Source organism: Neodiprion pinetum, chromosome 4, assembly GCF_021155775.2.
Source record: "Neodiprion pinetum isolate iyNeoPine1 chromosome 4, iyNeoPine1.2, whole genome shotgun sequence".
In the NCBI taxonomy this organism is placed as follows: domain Eukaryota; kingdom Metazoa; phylum Arthropoda; class Insecta; order Hymenoptera; family Diprionidae; genus Neodiprion; species Neodiprion pinetum.
Genome location: NC_060235.2, coordinates 5,295,316 through 5,316,523, shown reverse-complemented (window position 1 = coordinate 5,316,523; position 21,208 = coordinate 5,295,316). Strand labels below are relative to the sequence as shown.

Here is a 21,208-nt window from a genome sequence, read left to right as displayed (position 1 = left end):
CGGTTCAAAAGTTTCTTTTTCGGAGAAACGTTAAATCATTAAATTTTTTACCCTCGCCAAATTTTCATCGCACGAACGTTTTGCCAAGCATTTTATTATATCTCATGGGTGTGCCGAGAAAAAAAAAAAAAAAAAATACTTGAAGATGAACAGCAGATTTATCGAGATGAATATGAAAGATGAACCTGGCTCATATTTTATAGCTACACGATACGAATCGAGTTGGTTTCATCCCAGATAATTATCTCGGAAGAAATTGTTCTGATAAAACTTGCAATACTGATTTTAGTTACAAGCTCGGTTGATAAAACCTCAATGAATCTTGTAACAATCCACCCTTTCACTGCGTAATACTTGCTCAAATTTCGTCAACTTTCGACAATCCACGCTCCGTAACTTTATCGCAGTTTAAAGATATCGACATCAAAGAAGAAATCTTTTACAGGTGTTATTTTTCGAAACCCTTTAACCGATTTCCCCACTCATTTCCCAATTTCCACGAGACGTCGTTTGCAAGACTTTGAATCAGTCTGGTACAAAAAAAAAAAAAAGAAAAAAAAAAAGAAAAAAAAAAACACGACGTAGAAAGTGTATACAGAATAAATGTATAAACGTAAATTTTACCGAGAAAAAAACTCCCATCAGCACGGTTGAAAATCGTTACGGTAGATTGATATCTATTTTTTATCTACCGTATAAATGCATACATATATATTAAATTTATTTATATATATATATGTGTGTATGTATACACGCAATCTTGACGCAAGTTTCATTTTCCGAGGATTCGGTGTGAATCCGCTCATTAAAAGTTGCAGACTTTTTCCCACCTCGCCTTATTCGCCTCGTCCTGATCCTGATCCTCGCCCTCGTCCTTCTTGCGATAGATATATAATGTCTAACGTGGAGGTAGGGCGAATTATTATGACGGGAAAACTTGGCCCGTGACGTTTTCTTTTATTTTACTTTTTCCCCCGTCTCCTTGTTTTTCAGCCCTATTTTTTTCCCTTCCTTCTTTGTTTTGTTCCGTTTTTTTCTTTTTTCTTTTTTTTTTTTTTTTCCGTTCACTTCCTTCTTACTTCTCATTTTCCAAGTCTCTAGATTGGCGATTAAAAGTTCCCTGCAGCACGTCGAATTTACAAATTCCTCCGGGGTTTACGGTTTTACCAGGAGGGCCTGATCCGGTTACCGCAAGGACATTAGTTCCTCCCGGTGAACCCGCTTCCTTCACCTTCCTGCACCCTACTCTAAACGGGAATTCAAATCTCCGAGGCCATCGAGCGTAATGGCTCAATTTCTTTCCTCGTGATTGCGAATATAATACGACGCGTATACGTATAACTTCGCGTCACTTCGTATAATATATCTATTCGCGTATATATTATTTGCATTATTATACTCGACTCTGATTTCGATACTTATACCTTGGGATAATTCGAATTTAGAATCTTGAAACACCGTTCGTATATCATCGATGTAATTGTCGGTGACCGACGTCGCAAGAAATCGAGGAGGCTTTGCTTGCTCAAAAATTATATACGTTTTTGGAATTTTATTTAAATCGTTATTGAAATAATCATCTACGAAGATCCCTTTAAGAATACCGAAGTGGAAAATACTGGAGTTATAAAACGCATCTAGGACGTCGATGCTTTATTTATAATCGCTTTGAAATTGTTAAAATTAAGGTGTAACGTACAAATTTATCGCAACACTTTTCTTTTTCCTTTTTTGTGTTTTTTTTTTTTCTCTCATCACACTTGGCATCGTGAGATATTCAATTATACAACGTTGCATCGATTTTGATTGTGATTAAGGAACGGTAAGATTAAATCGACAGGTGAAAAACGATGGAAAATCTGTTCCGGTGACTTATTGTAGAAAATTGTCTTCATGATGAAATGAGTCATCGCGGAGTGAATAATTGAAATGATGTTTATACTCTCCTTTATAATTTAAGTATACTACTTTGTGTTTGCGTATTGAAGAAAAAAAACAAAAAAACCTTCACAGCTTAAGGTTATACGAATTTGATAAATATCCAGAACAGTGTAACCGTCTCTGAGTAAAACGAATAAGAAGTATCGACTTTCAGCCAACCAAGCTCCTTCGTAACTGACGTTCGAAATTGAAACAATGCAACACGAAACCTTATCACAATAAACAGTGAAACATCACTCCTAGAGGTTGAAATGATTTTATCCGATTGTGTAATTTCACCCTGTTAATACCGGTGTGGATTGTCCGTTGTAAACGTCTAGAGAGGATCATCCCGGAATTATTTCAGGGCTGAATGCCGGAGTGGCGTCGCGTCATCGTCGCCGTTCACTTTATCCGGATTATTTATATACCGTACTTGTACCAAGGTTCTTGTTATCCCGTCAATCATGGATAAAATAACGTTATTTTAAGCATCGTTACGACGACAGCTCGCGTGGCAATTAGGAACGACCAAAAGTAATCGATTTACGATTTTTTCCCTCTTAATCGAGTATAATCAATTAGTTTTCAAACTCGATTTATCAACGGACTCGATTTTTGTTTCCTCGAAATAGCTTTTCGTTTTTTATCACCATGTACGACCTGGTAAAATATCAATTTATGTGAATAGAGTATCAATTATTATCATTAGCTTACTCACTAAGTACTTGTTTGATGTAATAAGTGATAGATAAATGAATATTTCCACCTGAAATTGAAAAATGCATATTTTTAATGAAAATATAAATTATTAGGAAGAACTCTTCCACTGTTAAGACTACGTAATAAAATTTATGAAATATTGATTTCACACGCACCGTTTAAAAAAAAATACAAAATAATCGATTAATCGATTCAGTTTTAACGATTCAATCGAGTCGTGTTCGATTGTCTTATTCAGCTCGATTGATCAATAAAATTCATCGAATCGGTGAAGATTAAATCAAAACTAAACAATCAAATGATCATAATTATTTCAATCGAGTCGTGTTCGATTATTTTTTTTTGGATTCGACGAATCCATGCATCGATTATTTTTAGCTCAGTGACCACAGCTAGTGGCAATTAAACCTGCAGGATGAACTGTTCCAAATTATTGTGCATCGTTTTCATTACGTATGAATAATTGAAATTTTATATGAAAGGGATCACGTCATGAAAATGACAAACAAAATTACTTTGATTTTTCTTTTTCTGTTTTTTTTTTTTTTTTTTTTGAATTTCAATTGAAATCTACAAATTGTTGTTGTACTAGGAAAGACGTATTGAAACCTGTATCTTCTAGAAAAACTAAAAAAAAAAAAATTGAAGTGGCAAAAAAGAATGCTCAATTAATTAAAAAATTATAAAAAAATTACCGTTTGTGCCTGCCCACTCCAATTTAGGATGTAATATTATTGGTTTTAGCCACAGAATTTTTGTAATATCTTTCATGATTTTCCAAAATGTCGCAATCACTGTCAAAATATCATCATTTAAAGAGCTCTGGAAGCGCCGAGGAGGTGAGAAAATTCTGAACAAAATAGAATGATTTTCAGAGTTATAAAAACAATATGAAAAATCACGGACCAAATCCTATATATGACGTGGGTCATACCATAGTCGAATTGACATGGAATGCCATATACATAACATCGCGAGAAGGGCGATAATTTCCGCGATATCGTAGCAGCGGGGCGACAAAAGTTTCCCCTTTAACTTCCTAATTTAACAACCTGGATGACATTCCATTACCACAGCAAGAAAAAATGATTATCGCCAAGGAAGTTGACTAGCGTTGATTACCACGATAACAAACAATGGAAATTTATTTGCGTTTCCATCTCGATAATGCACCGCGATAAAATTGTGTCACCAAAAAACGTGGGGTGAAAACTCAAAAGTTGTAGTAACCTTTGAGTCACTTCATCACCAACCTCGATTCAGGTTGTAATGCTTTGCAATGCGGTTGTCGAATAAAGGCTCCTGTCCCAAAGCATTGAGTGTCAGTCACCCTGCTGTATCGGAGCGTCCCGAAGGAACGAAATAGAGAGAAAGAGGTAGAGCTAAGGCAGGGCACGCGCAATGGTAAGAGACGCTGCGCTCGCGCGAGCGAAGCGAGCGATTGAATGAGAACCAAGACGCTCGAAGAAACGCGGAGAGGAAAACAAAAAAAAAAAAGAAAGAAGAACGTAATCGGCCGGGGTGTGCGGAACAGGGGGAAATCCGCGTGTGCGCATGCGCGCGAGTTGCGTGCGGCATGGAGCCAAGTCGTTGACAGCGCAGGCCGCGCCGTTTGGCAAACAGTAGTCAGTCGACGTCCGAGGCGTGTGGGTGGGTGAATTCATGCCGGAGTTCCTGAATCAGCCAGTCTAGACGTCTGCGAAGGTTTTGAGAAAATAACAAAAACAAAGACTCGGGCTTCGCCGGGAAACTTGGAGAAGAGTCTTCCAAGAAGGAGGAATAGGGTACTTTGGACTTTGTCGGCGGTTGACCGATACCTTGTGATGAAAAAAAAAGAAGTCCGTGAAGGCGGTTGAAATCGTTGACTGATTGCGAGCGATAGTGTCGATAGTGCGCGAGTTCAATTCCGAGTTTAAAAGCTCAAAGCTGAACCGCGTTCTGCGTACCGTTCGAGAAAAGTGCTTTGGGGATGGATTTCCAGTGTTACATTTCAGTGATCAGTTACAGTTTATCGTTATCCACGACGATGATTAGTGGTGCTCGTTATGGTTGCTGAAACTTCTGACTGTTGCAACGGTTCGAATCGTTTTAGGATTCTTCGGGAGATTCAAGGTCAGTAGGTGCCACTTTAACGAAGACCATTGGAGAACAGTTGCCAGTTTGAAGTATTCTTCAGACTCTTTCATCGATATTCTCGAAAACGATATACTTACCAGCAATCAGAGTGTACTTTGTCGTTTAGTTCGTTCATGCGGAGAAACGAGAAGGGGGGGGGGGGGGGGGGGGGGTGGAATTTTCAGAGGGTAATGGAAAAGGGTGGGATTGATTACTTGTTCGGAGCAGCTGATCGAAATGTCAAAATTGGCTGGACGTGACGTGCGAAGATGTTACGAGGTTGAAGCTAGTAACGTTGGATTTAACGATGGATGTTTAGGAAAATAATTGTTACTTCGATTCCTAGTATTGTCTTAAATTCAGCTAGTAAATTATAAGTAATAAAACATGTTTATATTTCGAGAAGCGAACTCCTCAAAAAATTTGTTCTAAAATTGTAAAACAAGGATGATTCATCCATCATGTTTCGTTTTGTTAACGTTACTAACTTCAGTCCCGTAGGACGTTCCGATTTTGAAACTCTTTGATCTTTGGAACAGGTTCTTCAGCCGGTTATGTGGATGCTCCTCTAATCGCGGTTATTGGACATTAAATGAGATATGCGGTTCTCTGATCAACAACCGAGGCCGCTTACCTACCTGTCATTAACCGCGAATTCGAAGCTTCCCAAATGTGACATAATAATTCCGAATTTGCAGTTTCCAATTACACGTTGAAGTTTAGGAACGATTCGGTCGCCACGATTCACTTCCATTTCTTCAAGTTGTTCTTCCGTTACACGGATCAACGTTATTGCCAATATAGTCGGACAGATTCGTACAACCAGAATTGAATTTTTCACTTGTAGGAAATTTTTCATCTCGACCTTCGCAGCAGGTGTGAATCAATATTCTCGCTCACCTTCGTTCTTATTATTTCCTTGCCTCGTTGTTTGGAGGCAGTTTAAAGAGAATTGTGATGAGAAATGCCGATTGTGAGAATTTGCACTCGCGTATTCGAATTAACGCGCTTACTCATCGTCGTGATTATTCTAAAATGCGGATAAAAAGACAGCTGTAGTTCTAATTATACTGCTCGGATATCCGAGAGAAGTTGATACGATATATCGCAAATTCAAGAGAAGATAAGTACTTGGCGATACGAGTTACGAACATGATTGGTGAAAAAATGTAATAAATATTCGATGAGTAACGTAGAAATGACTTGTTCACAAGTTTGCATCATTATTCGAAAGCAGATTCGTGAAATTCGATTCAATTCGTACCAATTAGACTAAAGGCTCGTTTGACTAGACGTAATCTACTCGAAAATCAACAAACCAGATACTCTGATTAATACCACATTGTTTCGTCTCCGATGATAGTTATCTACGTATGCCTGGCGATGTGTGCTATAATTAACGTCAGATACGTCTACGAGTCGCGAGGTTAACTCGGTTCCCTTACAACCCAAAGAAATATAAATCGGATGGCATTGAACTGCGTGAGTGAAGCTAGAAGTAGACCAAAGCCGATTATTCATTTATTTATTTATTTTTTGCATTGTACGTCGCTTTGTAGGGTAACAAATTCAAACATTTTGGCGATAAGAACGTGACTTTTGGCGATATATGTAGGAGTGCAGAAAATATTCAACACTGGGTGCATTTTCACTACAACGATTCGAAATACTCGCAATGATTTCACCAAGGCTATGACCTACTTCCGGTAATCGTGAAGAAGAACTGCAATGGCATAGAATTTATGGTACTTGGCGAGTTTGGCCTTCGAAACGAACGAAAATATTTTTAAAATTTTAAAGGTTTTAGGTATGCATTTCTTACATCTTTTACACTAAATTCGCATCATTAGAAGATCCTCGTTTTAATGTATCAAGGTGATGCATAGAGTGCAATTTTAATAAAAGTGAAAATTCATTACACGCAAGGTCTTTCATTTAATATTTTTAGCACAGAATACGGATTTTTCTGGCATAAGCTACTTGAAATTGCCCACAAATTGTCGCAGGATTTTTTTAATTGCTTCATTTTAAAAGAAAATACATAATTTTTAAGAATCATGACAAAAAATTAACCGTTTTTCAACACATAATGTAGGGTATATCATTACCAGGTGCGTGAAAAATAATTACATTAAACAACGTGTAAGAATTTCAGGTGGATCGGTTAGAAAATTTCGGAGAAACTTTGCACCGAGGTTGGAAGAATCAAAAATTAAGAAAAATTCATTCAAAGCTTGAACGGTTTATTAAATTTCCATACTCAGAGGAGGCATGTAAGTGTACAAAAAAGTAAAAATGAAAAAATGCTTCGTTAAATTCAGTAATTTTGGAACGTAAAAAAACATTTGGGGCGAAGAAATTTACATCTTGCTAACTTAGAGTGACTTTGAAGCAGTTGAGAGTCGAAACTATGACTATATTTTGCTTTATTTATACGCTTTTGAATTTTTGTTTTTCTTGAAAAGAGTAGCATGGATTGTCACCAAATATAGTCTAGTTTTCGTTTTTATGACACATATTGTTAAAGATTTTCGGTAAGCTTTTTGTACCTGTACGAGAAAAGAAGTTCAACTATTCTTCAATGCAGGAAAACTTTGTATATAGGTATATAATAACAATTCCAACGTATTCAAACACGTTGTGAAAATTATTCTCCTCCCAAAATCCTCCGCCAGAACAAACCGAACGTCCAATGTCTGAACGCCTTTGCATTTATTGCTCGTAGATGTGAAATTTTTCAGTAACAGAATTCTTTAGTGTTCGAAATTGGATCCTGAGAGTATTCTCGAAACATAAAACACAAATATGTAAATTTGCCTTTCACTTCAGTGCAGTTGGAAAGCAGGTACAATTGTGTTTGTTTTGTCGCAACAACTTCGACAAGATTCTTGTCTGAAATTCTATCGAGTCGCTTTGAGAGTGGAATGTCGATTATTTGGACATCTTCAACTGTATAATAGTCCCATGATCACCTGCTCTCCAATCAAACCTTTATTTCGAAATAAAGTAAAACGGGGTTAAAATTTTGGCGAATTTGAACTCAACCGGTAAAAACTCGACCGACAAATGGGATTAAAAAAGAATCGTGTATTTTGGGGTCGTCGTTGTGATTGCGGGGCTGAAATCCGCAGCAAATGTTGGCAGGCTTTTCCAGCCTCCAGACTCCAGGCTCGATCCTCAGTCCGATGAAACATGCGGTCAAACCGGTTGTCCCGGGTTCTGCCGGTCAGCCTGGTTCATCGGGGTCCTTAAGGCCCTCCGGGTCACCGGGTCATCAGGGTCGACCGGGACTCGACGCAGATCGGCGTTCCGGAAAGGACGCGGCCGACTCGCGAATCGGATCGGAAATTTTTAACCTAATTTATACAATTTGAATGAATTTAGGGACGTGAAATGATTAAATAAATAAGGACCACGAATTGTACGACAAGTGTTCTAATACAGATGTTATTTTTATATGTTTATTGCAAGAACATCAGAAAGGTAAAAGTAATTTTTTGTAAACAGGTGGTTCTCGCGAAATTTAAAGCAAAAAAAAAAAATACTGCGCACACACACACTCGTGACATATTCAAAATACGCCTCTTGATAACGGTTATTTAATTATCAAAAGTAAGCTCGCTGGTTATCAGGACACTAAATTAAACAAGTGACAAGAAATTATCAACACTAAATCACAGCAAGGCTTAGAGTACAACAAAAGTATAGCATAATACGATCACGTGAAATGTAATGAGAATAATGATTGAATGAATAGTGGCAAAGTACACCAAAAAATTCATCATTTCATCATAAAGTTGAGGAACAAGATGCGGTTTTGCATTTCCGTAGATGATGTACTACTTATTGTTTCTGCGATGTTAATAAATAATTGGTCGTAACCAGAAATAAATAAAGAGGAGATATCCTTGGCGAATAAAATTCGGCACGACTGTAACTTGGAACAACTTCTACCTTGTAATGATATAATGAAACTGTTTTTTTTTTTTCTTTTCTTGCCATGTCCATAAATATCGGCAGTTTATTCGGGAGTGATCCGACTTGTGTAAAAATATATTGAAACCAGGCTTAAAATTGATCGTTGAATAGAAATTACTTGATAAGGGTGGTTTTTTTTCACCCGGCAACGATCCATCCCAGAGAAACCGGAGGGAACGAGTAACCGTATCGAAGGCTAATCGTGACGGGCTTCTAAATCATTTTGGAATTTATCTTGCTCGCGTGTTCGGTTAGAAGGCGCGTGTGTTTGAGCACGCAGCCACCAACCTGGCCGCATTCCGCGGGCGCAGCTCTTCGCCGCGGAATCCGAATAAGGCGCAAACTTTCCGCCGCCTCTGTCCAAGATCGAGCCTCATTAAGGGGTCACATGGGTTTGGAAATTTTAGAAAACAAATTTTTTTCTTATTACATTAATTTTTATTCAATAATAGAATATTTGTCCAAAGTTTCAAGTCAATTGGAGTAAAAGTCTAGGAGAGAGAAAGAGAGAGAGAGAGAGAGATAGTCTTTGGAACTACGTCTCATTGCATCGTTCTTTTCTGGAATCTATATTTTTTGAAAAAAAATTGAAAAAACAAATAATAAACGTAGTACCTGAATTGAAAGAAAATAAAAGTTATCGTCTTTTTCGTTTCAACGAAATATCGTTGCCTACCAAAAAAACGGTCTCTTGAAAATATATCTTATTTTTGTTTATATTTTCACCCGAAAGCGACAATTTTTATTACGCCTTATTTTGATATAAAAACGAAAACTCGAAAGCCAGACCTCGTAAGTCTTATCCGATCGAGTTCAAATTTGCGGGGTACTTTTTTCTCAACATAAACAACAGTTTTACTAGGAATCTCCGCTGAAACAAAGGAAATTCATTTTTTTTTTCTCGGCGAACCGCTCCAGTACCTGTACTATACGTATTCGTTCATGCAGAACCGAATCGACGAAAGCTCTTTTCGGATACCTGAAAGAAGCATCAACCTCGCGTGTATATTCCCGAGACGAGGTGTTTATTGAGCGATTGCGCCTTTGCAAGAAGAAGAGGGCTTGTCGTGTTTTCTTTGGAGCTGTTGGTGGTGGTGGTGGTGGTGGTGGTTTATAACACTGTAGAGCCCAACACTGTAAAGCTCCTAGGGCAAGATCGGTCCGCGGGTTTCTTCGGGTTAAGAAAGCGGCGTGCGTCTGTTATACACACTGTAAGAAAAATAAACGGGCATACTTTTTTCGGGTGTTAATAATAAGTCCGGTGTGTAATGGACTTCCGAAAAGAAATAACTTTCCCTTGTGCCGGCCGTGTTTCGCCGGAGGAAAGGGGGATTAGAACCCGCGGGTAATAATGAACCGGCTACCTGCGCTCACACCTATTCGTATATCGATCAAACGCCTCTCTCTTTCTCTTTCTCTCTATCTCTCCCTCTCTCTCCCTCTATTTCTCCAGCCCAAACGGAGATTGTGCGAAAAGCCTACGTTGAGGAAATTAGCGAATGAAAAATCAATGTCCACCAAATTGTTCCGAGCTTCGGTTCGTTCTTCGTTTTCCACAGATTTGCAATCAAGTGTCGTGAAGCGTTTTATGGGAAAAATAAAAGCCACACGCCGCACCGTTTCAATAACTTTCACAAATTGTCAACGATCTAACTCGATAAAATTAATTCGAATGATTTTACGCGACGTCGAGCGACTCTACGTACCTTGTGAAGTTTCGTTTCTATAAAAAAAAAAAAACCTGAATCTAAAACTTTGGCACGCGAATTTAATCTGTCCCAGTTCTTTTTCTACAGTATAGTTATAACAGCTGTAAAGTACCTTATTACTGTTTCAGTCGGTAAGCGGCTGTGTTATGAATTATTATATATATATATATATATTTTTTTTTTTTTCTTCACAATGATTATAATGTTACATGAAATTATTATAATGAAATATTGAGCGTTACCACGCCAAGTGAATTTCCACGAGGGTATGAAGCAGGTAAAAATTCCACCACATCGGGTTCTTTGGAAAATATTACCGACCTCTCCTAGAAAATTTCAATCTTTGAAGGTGTATGTAAAACCGGGTCTGTGTCTACCTATTCATGTACATCTTACTTAACGTGTAGGTGTAAGTATACTCACAATTCTTCTCAGCGATACGTGAAAGACGGAAAATGGAAGTACGGTGTGGAGGAAACGGCGTGTATATATAAGTTTATATATACATACATATACATACATACGTATATATATATCGGAAAGGTGGATTCAGCCCGCAAGCCCCGTTGCTTCGTTATTTTCCGAAGCATCAAAAATGCACGAGTTACGCTTGTTAAGGTACACATCGTCTTCGCATCTCGGAGCGGCGGGGTTCGAGAAATCGAGAGGTTAAAATCTAAAAAAAAAAACGGTGGAACGGAGAATAATCAGAGGTATAAAAATGAGGTGTAAAATAATAGAGCGTTCGAGTTTATTGCTTGATGCTTCCGAAGGCGTTCTCTGATTATAATCGATTTGAAAATACGTCCGATCGGCCATAAAACACCTCTCAGATTTAGGGTTCATTTGCGATAATGCGGGGCGGAGAAGAGGTTTTCAAAGGTGTTCCGGAAGAAAAAGTCCCGCATTATGGGCTCGTTAGGTCGTGAGAAGAAAAATTACCAAGCATAATACCGTCAGCTTTTTACTGATTGAAGAAAGAAAAAAGAAAAACAAAGGAAAGAATAAATGCCGCTATGAGTTACTCACACTTTCTCATTAATTTATCGGAAATTCGATGGACGGATTCTTGGTCAAATCGATCAATCGATTGATCAATCAATCGGTCAATCGAACCATCAATCGATCGATCAATCATTTATTCTGTGAGTCGGTCAAGCCTGCCATAATAAATCTGACGCTTAATATCAATGCCGGAGGTTTGAACACATACGAGATTAGAGTTATCGCTACGCACTGCGATCTAAGTACCGCGTGTTGGTGAAACGGCGTGAATCTTTATTGTACAAGAGATTTTCCTACGGCATGGAAAAACGGAGCGTGTGTGCCGATCGACGGTGACACAAAGAACGGCTGTTACTTATAATAACTCATCGCTGTTTGTACAAGGGGTCATCGACCTCCTTCCGTCACTCACAAACCCGCGGCGCAAAGTTAAACACACCGTAAGTCCCGCGAGAACGGTGCAGCTATAAGAAGGAGTGTGTAAAAAAGTGGGGGGAAAGGAAAAACCAGCGACAAAAGGTTGAAAACATTATCAAGAAATCATAAAATATAAATTAAATTTTATAGCCTTGGAATGACGACAACACCAATTGACTCGTGACTGATATTGTCGTTAGAAAAAATTTCACCGATCCGTATTCAGGGTAGTGTGGCTGTCACGCGCCGTAGATCTGGAGTAGGTTCTATTGCCAGCGAAATAGATACATGGACGAGTAGAGAGAGAGAGAGAGAGAGAGAGAGAAGGAGATCCGGTGTAGCAATTTGTGTCATTACCAATTGTTACAGAGTGGCAGGTCACCGGAGGGATTTGTTCGACGTATGTTACACAGCTGTAAAATCTCGTATGACACGTGTACGTGAAGTTAATGATGTTGAACGTGCAGTCCGCCGAGCGTGTCCATGATGATGTACGCCAAGTCGCTCTCCGCTTCGCGCTTGGAAAATAATTTGTTCGTAATGACCAAAATTTGGTCGATATGTTGACATTTCGTAACCCGATAAGTGTACGAGACCGGCAGTGTTTCGTCGGGGAAGGTCAAAGAAGGACATTTTTATGTGATTGATAGCATAAACGTAGCTGCCAGCCATCCTTGGGCTGCAATTTATTATAGGAAAAGAATATGTAATTTGATACGATGTAAAGGAAAAGATAAACCAGGGTGGCCCACGTATCAGGGAATTCTAGAATACCTGAAAATGTCATGGAATTCAAAAAGTCTACAATGGTTAGTGAAACGTCAGGAGTTTTTGCGGAAAGTCAGGAAATATCGCGTACTATATTTTTTTCATACAAATATATCCCGCAATTTCTTTAAGGTTTAGAAAAATTAGATAGAATATAGATTTTTATTACCATCGTCGGAAGGTTCTCTTCAAACTTTGAATATTCCTAAATATTACCATACACGCGATTGTGCATATCGGTTGGATGGGAGAGTGTGACAGAAGTGACAGTTCGTAATTTCATGAGAAAGAAGAAAAAATAAAAATAAATGATGTAGAAAATACTTATATTTTTTTTCAATTTCCTATAACTAATATATCCGAATTGATCAGGGAAAATTATAAGATTTTTGCCTGGAAAACCTGAAAAAGTCTGGGAATTCCGTAGTGGAGATTTAGTGGCCACCCTGATAATCGATGGCTTTTTAATTAAATAGTTCCGAGTGCTACGTGCGTTAACAATTTATTTGAGGTTAACCACACGCTTACCGTACTATACTGTAATTTCTACTATGAGTACAATTATCGTACAATACTTCGCATATTTTCCTCAAATAAATTATAATGTAGCACGTTAGCTACAACATTATATGTACTATGCGGACTGCTAACACTGCAATAAAATTCATTTACAAAGTGATTTTTTTAAGGGGGGAAACCGGTTTATGAGGTCGAAATTTTGCTGTTTTTCATGATTTTTTTTAACCAAGAAGGAATAATCACAAATTGTTTAAACTTGGAGGATATTTTATTTATGTTTTCAAGTGCACTTTAAAATTTTTTCCAACGATTTCCGCCGGAAATAGTGGAGTTACCGCGTGCAGTCCATGGGCGATTGCCATCCGAGCATTTGGCTGGCGTACATCCCGGACGTCGCAATTTTTGTCTGTAATCATCAGGATTTTTTTTTTCCATTAAAAACATATTTTCTAAGAATATGAACCTAATCAAACAAATTGAAAATTGCATGTTTTTGAGGTGTTTGAACATAATGTCATTTTTTTATACTATATTTTTTCATCTTTCTTGCATAAAAACATATATTTTTAATAACAATATAATCCCCGAATTTGGTTCATGTTACGTGGAATTGAATAAAGAATATCTACACCAAATTTCAGAACGATTGATCAATAACTTTTTGACCTAGAATGTACGCTAATCGAAAAAAAGTCGTTTCGAGAAAAACGCGTTCGAAATAAAATGTAGCGAAAACGAGAAATTCAAGGCAGTAATTAATTATAAAACATGCTCCCCGGTTAATCAGCTATTCCAGCACCATATAGCAATCCCTCTTCTTGCTCATATGCGTCATTCTATTATTCAATAGCACAACGGTATTGAGGCAGGTAGCTGGAAAAGAAGGGCCTGGGCGACCGCTCCGTTATAATTACCGTGCGCTTCTTCACAGAACCGACGGGCGGTCACTTAAGTGCTCATTGCATTCGAACTAATGGGAATTTTGCTTTGAAATTTTGACCACATATTCTTGAATAGTTATACTAACGATTCATGCAATAAAAAAAAAGACGATTTTTCGATCGGTCTAAACTGGTTTCCCCCCTTAAACAAGCAAAAAGTTTCCTCGGAGTGCACCTCGTGCGGAAACGAACCATAGACAATTATTTAAAAGGGAGAGGAAACCGATAGTCGATGGTTAAGCTTGTTTTCCTGAATGTCGTTCCACAGTCGAATATGAAGCAAACTGTTCTGGCGTGCAGCCAGAACCCTTTACAGCTCTCTGACTATGTGCTTGTGACCCGGAATGAACGCACACGCTTTACACCCACTTGTGCACCCACACCATGATGGGGTGTCCTGGGCACGGATCTTTGACACGAAAGGTTAGACGACCAAAGCAACTACAACCGAGGTACCAACCACCCTGAACACTCTACAATCCCTCTCTTTCTCTCTCTACGAGTATTTTTCTTTGTCATTCCGAGTCCATTGCGGACCCTTATATGCTCTAATTTTTAGACTAACGCCAAGTTCAAACTGCCGAAGAGAAATTCCTGGGACAAATTGTCCATGGCGTGTGTTTCTTGTCCTGATAAAGCGTTTGAGCCTTTGATCACATCTCTCTGGCGGTATGCAGAGCACCGCGGCTTCGTGGATGATGATCTCGTTTCCTCTTCCGTTTCATTCGCGATGGCTTAGTCGGGAAATATCCTGTTCGGGTGACGGCAATAAAGTGAGTATCAAATACGTGGCCGCAAGCAATGAGACCGAGACTCCCGGCCGCCGCGTGCTTTACACACTGTTCTCATTTGCACAACCGCAAGTGAATTGATGCATGAATTATGCACCAGCTGGAGCGATGCACAGATTTCCTGTACTTGGGAACACACCAGCTTTAGACGGTCTGGAGGAGAAACGAGGAAAGACCTTGACAAAGCACCATCTGCACGATGGTTCGCTGCGCTTAGATATGGATCCTCTTCCTTCCTTCTTTCCTTCATTCATTCATCGTTACGCAAGACGGGATGATGACGCCGTATGTTTGATCCCATTCTGATATGTAATCCAGAGAAATATTACGCGAGCAGATTGGATTTCTCATCTCGTGCGTAGCATGAATCATCGTCCGTCGAGTTACGGTGATAAAACACCTTTTGCAACGCTATTGTTTGAATGGAAGTAAAATAAAAAATGATTAGAGAAAAATGCAGTGGAATTCGACGCTTCAGCTTTACTGTTTATGGATCTAGTGTATCGGCATATGTAGGTACCCAACGCAGTACATCGAAGGAAGTCTGACGCTAACGTAGTACGTGGTATGATGTACCTCATACGGTTGTTCGCTGGCTACCGGGGATAGAAACACTTTGAGAGTATTTTTCTCCTTTTATTCCTTTCTTTGTTCCATTCTTTCTGTGTTCCAAGAAATATGCCAATACGAATAAGATGCTCGTGTCTCTCAAATTTCCTTCAACTCCCCTGGGCAAAGCTGAAGGTACACACTACCGTTGTTTCACCACCGCTACATCCATATACCTGCCGGATGAGTTGCTCCCGGTTTTACCTTTTCCCAACTCTAAGTCCGCCCGCTCTCACTCCTCCGCCTCCTTTTCCTTCCTTGTGGACTTCGTATTTCCTTCACTTGCTAATCATTATTACTTTCTTGTCCTTTAGTACTAACGTAACTGCAAACCTCTCCCGATTATAGTCGTGATTAATCACCGACTGCAATCATGAGCTGGAGTCTAGGAAAGACGGGATATACCAATAGTGAACTTGTAATTATTATTTCAGTCAAATGAAATATTATTACCAAGGGTCGTCTCTTCGTATTCTAAACAGGTTCATTCAATAATTACAATATACATATAAAAGGTTCGAGCAATAATTCATGACGGTCAATTTATTTGATTTGTAAATCGTTATATAGGATTCACGATAAATCTTTGCAGTCTAACTTTCATTCATCCATCCATCTCTCATTCATTCATACATATATAATTTCTCACTTGTTCCGACAGTGTGTTAAACATTGTTCATGCCAGTATACTAATTATAGTACTTTCGTAGAGAGCTCCTTACTTCTTCAAGATACTTTTAATGAACACGTCGAACTTTACACGAGTTTCAGAAAATCTTTGAAATACGTTCATCAAGTATATTTTACACGTCGTGCTTCGAATAGAGGGACCGAGCAAGCGAGATAGCTGCTTTCGAGAAGACAGATGTAATTGGCGAACGAGTACGTCACGTGATTGACCCTATTAGTCAAATTATCTTCACAACATTATCATTCATTGTTATGACTCTCAGCGGGAATACTTGAATCGTTACATACTTGATCTACAGTCGACATTATTTTTACAGCACCAATTTGATCTTGTACAATGTTTCCAAGGATAAAGATTAGTCATTCGGAAGCTACGTAATCGATGAAACTGACTTGAAGAGGTCCTCTTTGAGTTTTGGTTTCCACCATTTACGTTGAGCATATTTTTTTTTACTCCTCCCGCAACAGGGTCATTTCCTTTGGTTATCATCGTAAGAAGCGCGTGCCAAACTTTCCCGTCAAACTTTGAATGAAACTTTTCGTTTCATTTTAAGTTTTTACGACCCTGCAATTTATATACCAACCAGCCGACCCGCGCTGCGACACCGGCTTCCACAAATTCCTAATACCTACCTACCTACCAACCTACCTCGCGGACTCCGCGGTGTATAAACTTCCTTTCTCGGCTAACTGTTCCAGAAATAACTTTCCCGGGCATCCAGCCATCCCGAAGAGCTGCAGATTATTCACTTGCAGTCGATCGTTACGCGACTCTCATTCAGTTTCTACCTACAAACGACCGAATCTTATTAACCCGCAACCTTACGCGAGGGATTATCGACGCTAAGCGAACACTTTACACAGTCTACAATTAATTCCACCCAGCTGATTAAATAGTTACGCGATATTGATTCATCCTCGGTTTATACAAGGCACAGCTTGGTAATGCCCAAATAGCGGGTAACGCGTTTCAAGCAAACAGTAATATTCGTAATGAAAAAGATGGGCACGCGGCACGTTTCGCGCATCAAATCGAGCGCTTCGATCGCCTCTGCGTTTTATAACGGCACATTTTCACCATCGATTTTTGTGTCAAATACAAAATTGTATAGAATCGCTATTTCCGGTGAGAATGGACTCTCGTTTTTATTTTTGTCCAGCCGAATTACATGCTACTCCTCTACTTATTCAACCAACTTTTATACTTCGGTGAAACTCCGTAATTATTGTTACCGATATATCGTGTAATGTTAACGTTAAGTGCTGATAACGATCATCAGGTGTCCATATGTACCGAGCAATAGCATTTCGGATACTTATGTCCTATCCGTAAAAGCTTTTTGTACGCGGAAGATCTCCTTCAATATATAGAATCGTTGAATGTTTCGGAGGTATGGATTATTTGACCTTAAAGCAGTAATGCGTTCTTTGTTTTGGAATACTCGTGTCATTTGAACTTGAATCGTCCGACAAAAACGCGCCGATACAATTTCTGTAACTCCTCCATTATGCAGAAACTCTGCGCTAATGCTCTGCATAAATTGTGCGACGGACGAGAAATAGCGAAATTTACGCTGGCATATAGACATAAGGAGTAGAAATTGGGTGGGTACTTGAAAATGTCTCAGACGGTGGATGATCCTCGTTACGAACACCCTTGCCACGACGCGGATGGCGGTGGCGGAGCGGCGCTTGTTAAACGTGATCGAAGTAGGAATCAACCCCTCGGCATTGAAGTGGGTGTCGGTGATCAGTACGGGGCTGGCGAAGCGGCTCGCTATCGAGAAATCGGACGATTTCCGTGCAGCCCGTGACCCAAGGTTAGGGGCTGGGGGTAGAACGAGGCGTCAAGTGACAGAGGCTGGGCTTCATCGTCGTCCGAACGTCCAGCTTGTTATAATTCGATTATGAGCTTTCGATCAGTCCCGCAGCGCCGAACGGGCGAACACATGATCATGATCGACTGCAGGAGTCGGGTCAATTAGTCGGGGATCCGGTGAAACATCGCCAATCGATGGACAAATTTTCGAGCACAGAGGATGATGGATCGGCTGATCGTTTAAAGTCCCGTTTCGTTCAAGCCATAGTTGCACGTTCTCAACTAGGACGCCACTGCGGCACCGGCTGCTCGTCCAAACAAGGCCTTACAACAGCTGCAGTGCGACTGATGCTGCACCGCTCCTATTCTCGGTAAGGGGTCAGATTCCGACGCTATAAGTCAATGCTAATTAATTGGGTCAACTGGATTTTCCCCCGGCCATAAGACGGACGGTTATGGAGCACCGGGTCTGATGGTCTTGGTCTCGCAACGTGACCCCTCAATGGATCATCGGTCAAACGCTGATCGTTCCGCGTGTGTTTTTCTCTTTGTCCGACCGTACCTACTCCAACATCGACCTGAAGAAGATAATAGGCGCGTTGAAGAAACAAGCTCTATTGGCAAAAGTGGTAGAGGTATGTCGGCTTGGAAGCGAGGCGCATGGACGTTAAAGTCAGCTGAATCATCCTCCGTTGCACGCTGAGCTCTAGCTTTAGAACGCTGCTAGTTTCCCAGTTACAATGTTTGTGGAAGTAATACACCACCTATACGCAAGGCCGTAAACGCGTTCGCCACCGCATTAATCATTCCTTGACACGTGACGCCTACCATATATCCATCCTCTGCTTTGTGTGTGTGTGTGTGTCTACTATAACGTGGCGGAGGTACTCGGTGCTGTCTGACGATGTTTAGCCATACCCGTCTCATCCTATAACCGGCTACCCGGCCAAGTTTCGTTTCGATTAATCTAACTTGGCCTAGACATCCTTCCGATGGTGATTATCCCGGCGTAAAGCGCCCTGCCATCCTGATCTGGGTGACAGTTTTCGAGCGGTGAGAGAGGGGAAACACCTTTTTGGCCTGGGAGCCAAACGGAGAGAAGGACGAAAGGGAGGACACACTGGGGAAAACACACAAATTGAACGGCAAAGTGTATTCCAAGGTGATAAAAGTCTTCGGCTCACTCAGCTCCTTCGGGACCGCGATTGAAACTCACGGGCTTCTGCCGAGGGCAGGCCTCAGCAGTCGTTAACCGTCCGACTCGATGACCGTTTTCGATACAGTCCTGGTGTACCGCCTTTTCAGCGCTTCTCGAAGGACGGCATGCATCGCACCCCGCAGGGTCTTCTTTTCCCCTTATCTTTATGGATTTGATCATGAAACTGGGTACCCTGCAGACCCGACGTTTCTTCTTCATCCTTCTTTGGATTTGATCATGTAACTGGTACCCTAGCGACCCGACGTTTCTTCTTCAGCCTTCTCTTGGTCTTGCTGATCTTTCGAGTATATTTCTGTCTCTCAAGTAACGCGGGACTCATTCATCCATATTAGAGTCACGAAACAGCTTATCCGAACGAAATCGAGCGTAAGAAAGGCTGATCGCTTATAGCTGTTCCGAAAGGCCAAGTGTCTGACACGTGTTCCTCGAAATATGGTCGTATAATTGACATGCCTTATACGTTTTGTAGCCAAGGAGGTGACGGGGAAGGGCAGCGTTCGATTCCCTCTTGGTTCGTCTCGATCAACCGTGCCATTGCAGGTGTGGCTGAGTTCACGGTCGAACAACTCTCTAATTTCGAGATTGCTCCGGCTTGTCGTCCTCTCCAAACTTTCGGGGATTCGCTTGCAAAATCGGAAAGACGTTTCGGCGAATATACGCCATTTCCATCACCACTGTCACCGTCGGAATTGACACTCCCCTCAGTGGTTATTATGGTAGTCGAAGCTCATTTCGTTTCTTCGATCACTCAATTAATCGGATTCCGAAACCGATTTCAACCACGTTTTACGTGTTACGTGTAGATTGATGCGACTTCACCGCAAATCCGTTTCACTGAAACAGAATTCATAAATTCTCAAATATTTTATAGTTGCTAATTGTGTTTTTTGCTATGCTATTTGACTAACGCTCAGGTTTTCTCTTCTTTTACAGGTCAGCCGGTGCTGTAGTCTCGTCTCTGCTGAAGGTGAGTTTTTAGCCACATATATTTTCTTTCCACTCTTTCCTCTACTCAACTTGCTAGGTTATCGTTTCGCGCCTAATTTGTTTCCTAAAATTATTTTCACTCTTCTCTTTATTATATTTGACATATCTTTCGTGTTGAATTTCACTAAACGAATTGCTTTTTGATATATTATATTTCTTGACCTGGCGACAGATTTCGTTTAGGCTAAAAGTATAGTATACGACAAGCACTCTGAAACATCTGTTCTCAAATACCCTCTTATTTTTCAAAAGTTTCACCTTGAGGATATGTTTACATTGTCATTGGCGGGTTTTGTAACATACACATGACATTTATTTTCCGCTCAAACTTGAGATAGTTCCAATAATTCTCAACAGTTCTTGGCTTCGATTCGCGGCTGCGTGTATCGACGTGTAATATTTTCGTCCAGCCAATTGACTTCATCTCATGTTGTAAACGCAGCCGCGTATACGCCTGTCACGCAGACGAGGGTACATGTGTGATTGCGTAAGAAAGAGGAGACTAGGAAAAAAAAGAAAAAAAAAAAAATTACAAAGTAAATTTAAACAGGCACACTATACTCTCAAGGTATACACAGCTGCGCAACGATCATTGATGAACACGTTACATACATCGGCGTTATGTAATGTTTGCAAAAGTGATGACGTACGTTTTGCGATATTCGCGGTCGAAAAATTTTCAGTATCGCATCATTGGCTGCTGCAGCCATCGAAACTTGGATCGAAAGCCTTTCTTTTGCAATGTTTACAGAGAAAGGAAAAGTTTCTGGCAGCATTATTTTCGTTTCTTACATAGTTTCCGGATCATCGCGTTTGCTGAATCGATACACGCGAAATGGGAATCTTACAAATTATGATTGATCGCTACTTTCCCGTTCCAGCGTAGCGGACAGTGATCAATCGAGCCATCTAGCCAGCAGCTCGCTTCTCGGCGCTGATCGATTGCCCGAATTCGCGTTCTCCTGCCCGCCTTACCAACCAAATTTTAATTACTCTCC

The 21,208-nt window shown here is 40.2% G+C and overlaps 1 protein-coding gene across 2 annotated transcripts in view; it reads left to right on the top strand.

Annotated features, from left to right (window-relative positions):
* Window positions 1-4,280: 4,280 nt before the first annotated feature.
* Window positions 4,281-21,208, top strand: part of Pgant9 (polypeptide N-acetylgalactosaminyltransferase 9) — a 193,614-nt gene continuing 176,686 nt past the window's right edge. For both annotated transcript variants that reach the window (XM_046620484.2, XM_046620481.2), the window contains exons 1-2: window positions 4,281-4,755; window positions 20,157-20,190. The gene's annotated coding sequence lies outside the window, so the exon portion shown is untranslated. The remainder of the gene's footprint in view (window positions 4,756-20,156; window positions 20,191-21,208) is intronic.